This window comes from Tauraco erythrolophus, chromosome 1, assembly GCF_009769465.1.
Source record: "Tauraco erythrolophus isolate bTauEry1 chromosome 1, bTauEry1.pri, whole genome shotgun sequence".
In the NCBI taxonomy this organism is placed as follows: domain Eukaryota; kingdom Metazoa; phylum Chordata; class Aves; order Musophagiformes; family Musophagidae; genus Tauraco; species Tauraco erythrolophus.
In genome coordinates, this window is record NC_141465.1 from 17,145,005 (window position 1) to 17,156,790 (window position 11,786).

The following is an 11,786-nucleotide window of genomic DNA, read 5'->3' on the forward strand; positions in this document are numbered from 1 at the left end:
ATCCCAAGGAACTGGGACGTGCTTCAGTCCCTTTCTCCTCGAAAAAGTACTTTTTTTACCTAAGTTTGAAGACAACAGCTCTTGTTTCTCTGTTCAGCCACCTCTGTCTGTACTGGCTGGGCTCCAGCTTGCTCAGCCTTTCCCTGCGGGTTGTGTTTTCTGGACCTTGTGCAGCTTTTCCCTTTGCAGCCCTGACCCCAGCTGTCTCTCCCGCGGCGTGAGTGCTCGGAGCCGCACGTGGGACTCCCTGCAGAGGTTTCCCCCCTGCCTTGTGGGTTATGGCCTGTTTATACATTCCGCTAGGATGTTTGATTTTTCTCTGTGAGTGTGACAGCGCAGCACTGTTTGCACTTGGCTCGTAATTGGCAGGCTCCTCTCCTGCAGATTTGCTGTCTAGCAGGTTGTTTCTCCGCTGTATGTTCAGGCTGTTGACTTTTCCTATCTAATTGAAGCACCATTTACACGAGTCTGTGTAACAGCTTTCCGCACCAGTTTGCGAAGAATCTTGCTGTCTGTTTGTCTTCGTCCTGTCTCGATAATGCTTTAACTCATGGACCAGTTTCAGTCTGTTTTGACAGAGAAGCAGATGCTCCCAGGACATTAAACTCCTACAAGATTCATGAAAAGTGGTAGCTGGATGAAGGAGAGGAGGCGGGCGAGTTGTTCCAGCGAGGGAAGGCTGCAGCCTGAGTTGCCTGACAGCCAGCCCTGAGCCAGCCGTACGCTGGCTGCCTGGTGCCCAGCTCGTAACGAGAGGATACGGAAAGGAGATGTAGGTGTGTTAGGGTGTGGGAAAAGAAAGAAGGAACTGTTTTTGACCATGAGCTATCAACCATTAATCTGTGCACGTAGTTTATCTACCAGTTTTGTGCTGTCCCTCTTTTTTCGTTTGGATTGTTTCCTTAGCTTGCCCATAAGAGTACCTTGGGAGCATACTTCAGAAGCCGTGGTAAAGTCAAGAATATATGATGCCTGCCACTTACCCCTTCACACAAGGCTTGCAGCTTTCTTGCAAGGGAGATTAGATAGGTTGATATGCTCTGTTCTTGTTTAAAACAAACCAAGAAGCTTCCTTTATTTTTTTCTTGCATTCTTCTAGGTGCTTGTAAGTACTTTGTCCCTGTATCTCCCTGAGGATTGCAGTTAAGAAGATGCAGGTGTTCAGTTTCGCCTTCTTTTTGAAAATAATTTTGCCCTTTTCATGTCAGTTGGTGTCTCACACCTCCTCAGGTGTTATCACAGCAAACCACTAACAGATGACTTGACAGCCCATTCTTTACGTGTTGTAGGATGAACCTCATCAAGACCAACCTTCTGCTCAAAAATCTAACTTATTTAGGTTGCTACTCATTACCAGAGTGCTGGGATGGTGGCATGGGACAGCCTCTACCCTGCTGCAGTGATCACATGTGTAGGTCAGTCTCCATAAGCTGTGTGAGCCTTAGGAGTGGCCTGGCTGGGTTTGGTGTAGCCCCCAAGCCTATGCCGGCCCCTGTCTCAGCCACCTTGGCGCTCTGTCACAGGTCTTTGGAGGAATCTTTGCTGCTATCTGATCTTCACATAAGAAGCTGCAGACTCTACTGCAATACGAGATTTTTCTGTCTGGTGGACTGGGAGAAGAAGGTGGGCAGAGAGATGAGGGTTTCTCCATCAATGGGGCACTTTCTTCTTTGGTCCCTTTTTTGCTCAGTTAACCAGAGGCCTATGTAAGTAGCAGCTTTCTATTCACACAGGTTTAGAGGCTTTAAATCGAGTTTGTAAAGTGTGCCTAGGGCCTTGATGAAAGGGTCTGCAAGAAGAATGTGTGGTTTTGCAGTGGTGGGGCTTTTTCCCTCCTTTTTTTCTTTTTTTTTTCTGGCTTTGCTGGGTCACTGCCAAACCTTTTGGCTATTTTTTTAAAGATGTATTTTTTTCCATGAGTGAACTTAGAAAGAGTTGTAACTTATCACAGCAAAAGCTGCAAAACAGTCCTATTTTTGAAGAGAACATTTCACTCGGCTGAGGTAAATGTACGAGAAGGAGAGACACGTGTCTGTGTGTGTGGTGGGTCAGGGGATGGTGTTGATTTTGCTGCCAGGGCTCTTGGCCACCTTTACCCGCCCCCATCACCACTTTTTTTTTTTTCCCAGGTCTGCTGATGTAAATTAAAACAGCTGATAAAATATATATTTAGCTGTAATAGCCTCGTGGGAGAAAACAGTGCAACAGTGCAGACCTTGCAGCCCAGCAGTGTCCCTGTCGCACCCCGTCCCCAGGTATGCCCTTGCCCAGGGAATGTCCTGTGTGAGGGCAGTGTGCCGTGGGAAGGTCCAGGGCCCTTTCATATGTTTTAAAGCAGCTCAAAGGGGCTGCAGGGCAATGCAGAGCTGAGTCCAAGCGGAATTAATCTGAGTGGAAGCGCTATAGAAACACAAGAGCTGTATTGTGCTGATGATGACATAAGAAGGACATGAAGCTGTTGGACTGAGTCCAGAGGAGGGCCACGAAGATGATCCGAGGGCTGGTGCACCTCTCCTGTGAAGACAGGCTGAGAGAATTGGAGTTGTTCGGCCTGGAGAAGAGAAGCCTTTGGGGACACCTTCTAGCAGCCTTCCAGTACTTGAAAGGGGCCTACAAGAAAGCTGGAGAGGGACTTTTTACAAGAGTGTGTAGTGATAGGACAGGAGTAATGGCTTTAAACTGAAAGAGGGGAGATTCCAATTAGATCTAAGGAAGAAATTTTTTTGCAATGAGGGTGATGAAACACTGTGTTTCCCAGAGAAGCTGTGGATGCCCCATCCCTGGAAGTGTTCAAGGCCAGGTTGGATGAGGCTTTGAGCAACATGGTGTAGTGGAAGATGTCCCTGCCCATGGCAGGGGGTTTGGAACTAGATGATCTTTAAGGTCCCTTCCAACCCAAACAATTATATGATTCTATGTGTTTCTGTGGGGAGGTATGGAAACCATAAGGCAAGGGGAGAGCAGAGTTGCCTCCCAAGCGAGCGAGCACAACCCTGCAGCTTGGCAGACCCTCGCTGTTCAGATGACAGATGATGTGAGGGTGGGACAGGTGGGAATATAACCCTGCTCTGTGTTACCCTCGTGGAACGCATTGATGGCACCTGCCTTTGGGCAGGAGCAAAGCCAGCGCTGAATGACTGCAGGGGTGGCTCGCCCAACATGCAGCATGACAAAGGATCTCACCAATGCCTCACCTGAAGATGGGTGCACTGAGGACCTTTTGCTGCCAGGCTCCTCTAGCCTGTGAGGGGAGAGGGTGGATGACGAGTGAGCTGCTTTACAGGAGCAGTGGGAAGTGGCAGAGGTAAGTTTGCATCCTCTCACAGCCAGTGGCTCAAGGTTTCCTGGCCTGCCCTGCTGCCTGGGAGCGGAGGACACAGCAGCAGCATGCTGTCCTGGTGCTGCCAGGGCAAGGTTGTTGAGGAAGGTTGCCAAACTTTCAAGAAATGCTTCCAAACAAGTGATGTGCAATTCTCCTGGGATGTTCCCTCTCAAGCAGCATCTCTTTGTTCCTTCCTATTAACAAGTGAGTTTGTTTTGAAATTTGACATTCAGTTCACTTCCTGTGATAAAATATTTAAAAACTGGAAATAAAAGATGAAATTTTGTGATGTGTTTTGGTCTCACTTTATGCCATTTTGCATTGCACCTGTTTCCTGCAGCCCCTGCTTGCTTCATGTGTCCTTCGGCCGTCATCTTTTTCGCCTCAGACAAAACAGAACTGCTTTAAACCTTCCTTAACCACTAAGAAACTGCTGCATCATATCTGCCTACTGCTGGATTTTGTCCTTCTCCTCCACTCCTCTGCCTCCTCCCTCTTTTCTCCCAGCAGATAATAAGGGATTACAGTTCTGTTGTACAGGGCAGGAAAAGGCAGCCCCAGACCTAGAGCAATGCTTTCCAAGGCAGAAGCAGAACAAACTGTGGAGCTCGGCATGGGAAGGATGTGCAAGAGGTAACGCAGCATCTGGCTCGCTTTGCTATGGCAGCCCGCAGGAGGGACTGGCTCAGCGTCCTTGCAGCCAACTGCACTCACCAGCAAAGAGGCTGGTTGTGGTGATGTGGGACTGACAAGATTAATGGTCCCCTACCTGCTTGGGCATTTAAAAAAATAAATTAAAAAATCCTTTCATGGACATAGTTTAAACCAGACACAAGCGTGTTTCCCCAGCAGCCCCTATTTAGAAATGCGAACAGGAAAGTGAGGCTTCTGCAGTCCGGACAGGAAACAGAATACCGCAAGCAACACATTTGAGGATGTGTTCATCTGGGCTTTCTTGCTTTCATTCATTCATTACATTTTCTCCCCTGTATGTTTCTAAGGAGAGTTACATGCTTATAAGTGACAGTGGCAGGGAGCTGAGCCCTCCTCTATGGCCAGCGCCAGGGACGCGTGGGCACAAGCTCGCTGCTGCCATTGCAAACCGCTCACCTCCATCAGCAGCTTTATTTAAAAAGAGTAATCTGAGCAGGGGTGTCCTGGTTTCAGCTGAGACAGAGTTAGTTTTCTTTTCAGTAGCTACAAGAGCTCTGTGTTTTGGATTTAGACTGGAATTTGCTATGAGAAGAATGTTGGTAGCACGCTGATGTTTGTAGTTGTTGCTAAGACATCAAGGACTTTTCAGCTTCCCATGGTTTATCAGTGTGCAGGAGTGCAACAGGCTGCGGGGGAACATGGCCAGGACAAAGGGCTCACAACTTCTAATTTAGAATTTGAGTTTAGATTTAGGATTGAGAGCCAAATTGGCCAGTGGAATATTCCATATCATGCAATGTCATGCCTAGTATTTAGATGAGGGCTGGCCGGGAAGTTTGGTGCTCTCTTCTCTTCCAGTGTCTCTTCAGGGCTCTTGCTCTTCCAGGATGGTGGTTTTGGGACTTGTGTGTTTTGGGATCACTTGCCAGGACAGGACAGGTGTTGCTCAGTGGGTGGTAAACAATTATACTGTGCATCACTTGTTTGTATATATTATTAACATTTTTATATAATACCACATTTTTTTACAACTATTACTTTTAAATTTATTATTATTAAATTGTTCTTATTTCAACCCATGATCTCCTTCCCTTTTCTCCTTTAATTCTCTTCCCCATCCCCTGGGGATGGGGGAGGGTGAGTAAGCTGTGTGGAGTTTAGTTGCCTGCTGGGTTAAACCACAACAAGAGGGTGTTTTGTCTTTTAATTGACACTGTGCTCATTCCCCCCTGCAGGCACCCGAAGCAGACTGTGTACTTGGGCTGCTGGGCAAAGCAAGGGGACAGGAAGGGAGCTGCTCCCTGGCACCCCTGGAGCCTGCCCTCGTGATGGGTGCTGTCCTCAGTCCCCTCCTTGGGGGCCATAACGAAAGCAAAGCATGGTGGGGATGGCTGAGAAGCAAGGAGTGACCTGGTCTCTGGCCTTGTGCCTGCTGTACCTGCTCCTTGTAGAGGTGGGGAGAGCATTCATTTCTGGGACTGTTGACCAAGTGTGAAAATGCACCAGAGGGAGGGGATGGGGGAAGTACTGGTTTTATCATTATTTGAAGTGTGAGAGAATGAACGGGTGAATGCTGGGAGCAGTATGGCAAACCACGAAGGGGCTGTGACTCCTCGCAAGCCCCCTCACGGGATGCTAATAGGGAGGAGAAGCCCACTGTCCCGTTTGAAAGAGAAGAGCCATGACCAACGGCTGGTAAACGTGGCAGTAACGCCGCCCGCGGTGGCCGTGGGATAAAAGGCAGAGGCGGCCTGAGCTGTAAAGACGTTTCATTTCCCTGGTAATGAGGGAGACACACTGTGGCAATGAAACAGGGAGAGAGAGGCCGTGAGATGCTAATTTCTATTCCTGCTGCTGCCGCCGCTTTGATCTGAAGCAAATGCCCGTTTTAAATTGTGATCGGATGCGAGTCAGATACCACCAGCCAGTGGCTTACAGGCTTAATGAAGTGGGACGTACGCTTCTGCCTGATAATGTTGGGAGAGGCAGGCAATTCAGAGAGGAATTACTGAAGGTCTAAAGAGACAGGGAGGAAGGACGGGGATGTTGCGGGGTAACTCTCACCACCATCAGCGTGGCACAAAGTCCCCTGCTTTCTGTCCTTGGGAAGCTCTGCCCATGGGTAAGCTCCTAACCCCTCTGTGCCTAGAGAGAAAGCCATGAACACGCCATCCTGCTGTTAAGTGTCTATGTTTTAAGGCACGCATACTGTAAAGGCAACACAAGGTCGTCCTGCTCTTTGGTCTCAGAGTGTGAACATCAATTTGGTGCCTTCTCCAGGTGAGGCAAAGGTATGAGAGGCTAAGTAGCTCATTTTGTGCTATCACTTGGGCATTTAATTGAACTTGAGCAAGACAAAACTTGCTGTGACTTGACTGATGAGGCCATTCTGGGGCAGACCCAGAGACTCCTGAGAATCAAGCCAGAAGCAGTCATCTGGGAGTCTTGTAGCTCACACCGGACAACTGTGTCTTCTCGAGTCTCTGTTACATGCAAAGATCTGACCTGTTTTGAAGAATGAATGTCTAAAGGGATACTTATTACAGTTTTCACCAACAAAAGGCACTTGGGCCATAGGATCAGGCCAGGGTTTGCTGTATATCTTGCGTGGGTACTCAGAAGCTTAGATGTCTCTGCAAACTGCTATGCTAGACCAGTCAAACATGGCAAGGCTAGGGGACCTGAAGGCAGCTGGAAAGCTTGACCTCTTCACCAAGCAAGGAAGAAATGACCTGGCTATTGAAAAAGGCAGGTGCGGCTCCTGAACTTATAGGTTCTTTGAAAGAGGCAGTGAGCATCTGGATCAGAAAAATCTCGTGGATGTGGTCTGTGCAGAGCCCAAAGTGTCTCTATCATGTCCACGCTGTCCATCATCAAAGGATCTTACAGAGATTAACAACGGGATAAGACTAACAGGTCGTTGCATGGATAAACTATTTATTAAAAATACAAGTCAGAAAAGAAGGTAAATAGTTCTGACAGAAAAGGGAGGTCACCAGTGATGAGACCTATGCTGCTTCATGAACACATAAATGGTCTGGAAAAGAGGATGACTACTAAGCGAAGTAAACTGGTGTGGTTGGTCAAGGCGTTAGGAACAAGGGCTGGCTCTGACAAAATGCCCGGAGACGTTGAGAGACTGACTGAGCAATGAAACAGCAGATGATGTTTTGTGTAGGCGACTGTAAAGTGAGACACAGGAGTGAAAAAATCAGTCTCAGCTTTGCATATAAAATGATGGGCTCTGAGCTGACCATTATCATGCAGAGGCAAAATCTCGATGTAACACACACGGTTAGTGTCACTTCTGATGAAAGCAGCCTGATGTTTAGAGCAGCCAAGATAACTCACAACTTTTTTTTTTTTTCCTATCAGGAAAGAAATACCGGCCAAAACGTAGAGGATCATTTTGCTGCTATGTACACCTGTGGTGCACCCACACTTTCTGCACAGGGCTGTTCCTCAACCCCCAGAGAGGAGTGGCAAGGGAGGGCTGGCAGTGACTGATGGAGGCCATGGCATGGCTTCCAGGTGGGGCACAGCTGAACTGCCCAAGCCTGTCAGCCTCAGGGAGATGATCCCAGGATGTGAGAGAGATCTCAAATGACAAGGAAAGGATTGACAGCAGTTGGTCCTTCCTTCTCTCCCTGCACGAGAGCAATAGGACACTGAAGTAGCTAGCTGGCAGCAGCCCCAAAATGAAAGGAATGAAAAGGAGCAGGGTTCTCACACAGCATGAAGTTGGAAAGCTCCTTGTCGTGGGATGTTGTGATGTAATTTTGTGTTTTCCAGGAGAAAATGAACAAGAAGGGAATCTGCTGAGCATTGCTAACCATGAAGTTGCCATCCTGGTAAGTCCTGAGCTGTGGATTGTTAGGGGTTTGAGGAAATACCACATATGACTGCTTTGCCTTTGCCTTTACTTTTTGCTTTGGGTCTGTGTTTTTGGCTGTTGCTCAAAGTGAGGAGGTAGGTAGTCTGACCAGCTAGACTTTTTCTATGTTCTTATTCTACATTTAATTTGTAGCTGTAGCTGTAACTGTATAAGATGCAAAAAAAAAAAAAAAAAGGCACGTACCTCCTCACATTTTCTTTTCCTTTTATACTGCCCATCAGGGCTATTTTTTGTCCGAAAATGCTTCTAAAAGCATTAGAATCCTCTTTCAGTAGAGTAAATCTTGTTAATCGGTAGGCCACTAGGCAAGATTAAGTTTTTAGATTATCCTTTCTTTTTCTACAGCATCTTCCCTTCAAGGACTTCACACCCTCACAATAGCACAGTTGAGAATTTTCTCTGCCTAACAAATGAGGGAACTTAGACACAGTAGTTTGCTGTGAAACAGGCAAAGAAATCGGAAATCTACTTTTTTAGAACATCTCTAGAGAAGGAGACAGGAGGAAAGACTGACTCCAAAAGTGAGAATCAAAGGGAAAAATCTCTCCGCTGGACCCAAAATAAGTTTCCATAGAAACAGCTCTTTTCTGAAAATGAATTACTGCAGTATGAAATGAAGATTGTGGATTCTAATTCTGCAAAATATTTAAGCATGTTCTTTGCTTATCCCTATTCAGCTCAGGATGGAAGCATGTGATTTCCATGGAGGCTTATGTGTTTTATTTGATGGAGGTAGAAATAAGGACAAGCTGTGGTGAACTGGGATCCGGGCTTTCTTGTGTTTCCTTGCTGCTGACAAACTCGCAAAACATTTTTTTTTTTTTTTTTTTATGACAGCACGTGTTGCTTTGCTGCTAAACGTACAGACCTCAGTGCTTCAGTCTGGGAGTTCAGCACAAAGTTTCAGCAGACTCTTCCCACTAATGGGGAGCGGAGTCAGCAGAGTGTTTACTTTGCTGGGTACTTTATCGTTTTGTTAATTAACTCTTTTTCTATTTACATACAGACTTAAGTTTACATGGGATATTTATTCTGTAAATGAACGCCATGGTGATTATCAGATAATTAACTTGAGAATTGATGGCATAAGAGGTTGAGATTTGTTCCTAATCTATCTTTTGTGTACCTCTATTTATGGCCCACAGATATTTTAAAGACGGGATAGGTTCTTAATATCTTGCATGCTAATTGCTTTTATTGTGACTGTGTGCTGGTAAATGATTGGGTTTAGTTGAAGCTATTTAAGTCTGTTTTGTGCGTCTTTTTTTCTCCTCTGTTGTGACTTTATGCTCAGCCAAATTAATAGGACAAATAAGATCTGACTTAGAGTTTTACTCCCATTTGCTATACTTGGAATTGACGGAGCTTTTGTGTAGCCAAGCTGCGGCTACTCTTCTTCACACAAACTTTTCATCTTCTTATTCCCTCTTTATTTCACAATGGCTTTCAACTTTTTATTTGGGGAGGTGTCTATTTATAGACACCCCCACCAAGTGTTTCCCAGCAGCACTATAGAGCCCCACATGATGAACTGAAGCATACTGATGATAGCGCTTTGGGACTCTCTTCAGATGCTCAAGAACAAATAATCCTCATGGAAATTGCATCTAGTTTTGTTGTTCCCTCCCCTGAGCCCCTGTGCCTGTCCCAGCCAAAATAAACTCTCAAGGCATTTAAACAATCCATCTTAAAATGATGTTGGACATGGAAGCTGTTGAATCCATATGAACAATCTCCCATCGGTCCACCAGCGCTGTTGCTGCTCTGGGCTCTCACACACATCAGGGTGGTGATGGTGAAGCTGGTGTTGGAGCCCGGGTCATTAGCAGAGGGGCAGCAGCATTTGAAACTGCCTCTTAGCACTGCTGGGCTTTGATTTTTCCCTTACCGCTGGAAATTAGTCTTTCTCAAAGTTTTCTCTGGCAGGGAGATGAAAGACATGCCTCATCTCCCAGAGATTCAGTTGCTTCTTAGTGCTTGCTGAGAGCCACACTCATCCCTCCCCCCTCCTACCCGCTTTGGGACAGATTTTTTGTTTTGTCGATGCCTGCCATGCTGTTACCATCAGAAGCGCACGCTAGTGATGGCAGCAGTTATGTCTCTCATTTGGTGGTGGTTTTCAACTCTAAGCTCTTCAAGGTGTATGGAAAGGATGCTCTCAAAGGAAATTACATCCCTCTACCAAGACCAATGAGGGGAGCTGCAGGGGCCTGACGGACAGTCTTTCTCTTTGGACACTTTCAGATCCCTGAGGAGGCCTGTGCCCTCTGTCAGCATACAAAATGTTGAACAGATTTGCATGGGAAGAGCAGCTTTTGTCACCTTTTGGTCCAAATGGGGCCTCTGATCCCACGTGCCTGGCAGCAGCCACTACCCAGTGCCCCAGGTAACCCTTCCCGCTCCCCAGCTGGTCTTGTCTAGATCTCATCTCGGAGGGGTCCCAGGCCCACGAAACAAGCTGTGGTGTTGGGAACACCTTCCTCCACACTGCAGGCATGAGCCTGGGGGGGTACATCCCCACGTGGGCCATCTCTGCTGGCCTCCTAGACAGGCATGTTTCCCATCTGAGCTTGCAAAGTCTCTGCTGTTTGCATGCCAAATTGAAGTCATGAGAATGAATGAAAAAAAACCTATCTATTTTTAATCCAGTGTGAGATCTCTTACTCTTGGCTATTTTTTCATAATTGGTTCTTTTTTCTGCTAATGATCTGAAATTTAGCATCTATTCCTGCCTTGGAGTGTTACTTTGATAACTGGTGTTAAGGAAGAAGATTAAGACTGTTGTTAGCAGTGGAGGCTGCAGGACATATGGGTGCTGCAGACCTGTTAGTGATAGACAAAGTTGTTTTGAGGCAGTGGGACAGATTGTCTGGGAATCCTGGCTTAGTAGCAATGAAATGCTGATGAGGTAAGTAGTGCTGGGAAAATCCTGTTAGGGAAGGAAAAGGGCAGACTGGAACCGAGTGATCACAGGACGCCCAGCATTGACGACACAGTTTCTCTACAAAATTAAACTCTCTTTTGGCACGGGAATGGGTTTCTTATTTCTCTCCCTATTGCACTTGCTTCATTAGCAGGCTTGTAAGGCACTCCGAACTTTTCAGCATTTAGTAATGGATTAGGACCCAAAACTCATTCTGAACCTTTGAGACAGCTGGTTCAGGTTCGGATCAGATGTTTCCACCTCCATCTCATTTGCAGATACTGTGGAGCAGGATGAAGGATCCAGGGCAGCACTGACAGATCTGGTCCCTGTTGATATGATGGAGTTTAGAAAAATCCAATGTAGAAGTGTTCCTTGCTGAGCTGGAGGGGAGCTATTTCAGAATTCAGGCAGGGCAGTATGGGCAACAGAGGTGTGTACACACATCTATGGTGAAACCTGTGGGTAACTACCAGCATCATCTCTCCAGCAGTGGGAGCTGCCCTGTAGCCAGAGTCCATGTTTCCATGTTGGCTGTGTTTTGCAGTACTCTTTCAAAAGCTCTTCCCTGGCTCTGTTTGGTCAGTGAGTGATGTGTTGCCTGTTCCTCTACAATAGGTAGATCAGCTGTGATTTATTTGGGATGGGGTTGTGACTGGTGATGTGTGTGCTTTTGGGGTGTAGGTGTTGTGTGATCTCATGGTGAAGGGTAGTTGCTGTGCAGTGCAAGGGGGCAGATTAGGATAAATGACACAGAGGAGTCTAGATCTACTAGCTGAATGGGTGGGATATCCAAAATCCTTCAGGTGGGTTCCTAATACAGCCTTTTCCACTCCCTGAATCCTTCTGATTAGGGGCAACAAAGCGGCAGGCTTGTCTCCCTTTTTATTCTCTGCTTTTTCAGGAGGAGATGGAGGGATGAGCAAGGGAACAAATCCTCCTGCAGCAGAAAAGCAGTAGTGAGGGGTCTGCACGCAGAGAGACACCACTTC